Source organism: Schistocerca gregaria, chromosome 6 (genome assembly GCF_023897955.1).
Source record: "Schistocerca gregaria isolate iqSchGreg1 chromosome 6, iqSchGreg1.2, whole genome shotgun sequence".
In the NCBI taxonomy this organism is placed as follows: Eukaryota; Metazoa; Arthropoda; class Insecta; order Orthoptera; family Acrididae; genus Schistocerca; species Schistocerca gregaria.
In genome coordinates this window covers 276656380-276657001 of record NC_064925.1, presented here as the reverse complement: position 1 = coordinate 276657001, position 622 = coordinate 276656380, and the positions used below count along the sequence as shown (strand labels likewise).

The 622-nt window shown below is 46.8% G+C and overlaps 1 non-coding gene across 1 annotated transcript; it reads right to left on the bottom strand.

The window, feature by feature from the left end:
- Window positions 1-276: 276 nt before the first annotated feature.
- On the bottom strand, window positions 277-351 carry Trnas-uga (transfer RNA serine (anticodon UGA)). Its single transcript has one exon. It is a non-coding gene; the product is annotated as a tRNA-Ser (tRNA).
- Window positions 352-622: the final 271 nt, after the last annotated feature.

Here is a 622-nt window from a genome sequence, read left to right as displayed (position 1 = left end):
TAATGATACAGTGATGTACGTGTAGTAGTATGTTTTACATTTTTACTCCTGCAGTGGAAACACTTGGAAATAGTCTATGCTTTGAAGTAAAAGTAAACAAGACGCAGCAAAGACGCAAGGATGAGGTTTCTCAGTTGTGTCCGTTTATTTGTCTGAGGTCTGGTACTTGCTTTTTCACCTGGGAAATCTGTGTGACATAGGATATTAGCACTGCAGATTCCTCCACGTGACAGACGAACATTTTTGAGATGAAACTTCCTGGCAGATTAAAACTGTGTGCCCGACCGAGACTCGAACTCGGGACCTTTGCCTTTCACGGGCAAGTGCTCTACCAACTGAGCTACCGAAGCACGACTCACGGCCGGTACTCACAGCTTTACTTCTGCCAGTATCCGTCTCCTACCTTCCAAACTTAACAGAAGCTCTCCTGCGAACCTTGCAGACCTAGCACTACTGAAAGAAAGGATACTGCGGAGACATGGCTTAGCCACAGCCTGGGGGATGTTTCCAGAACATTCTGGAAACAGAACATTCTGGAAACATCCCCCAGGCTGTGGCTAAGCCATGTCTCCGCAGTATCCTTTCTTTCAGGAGTGCTAGTTCTGCAAGGTTCGCAGAAGAG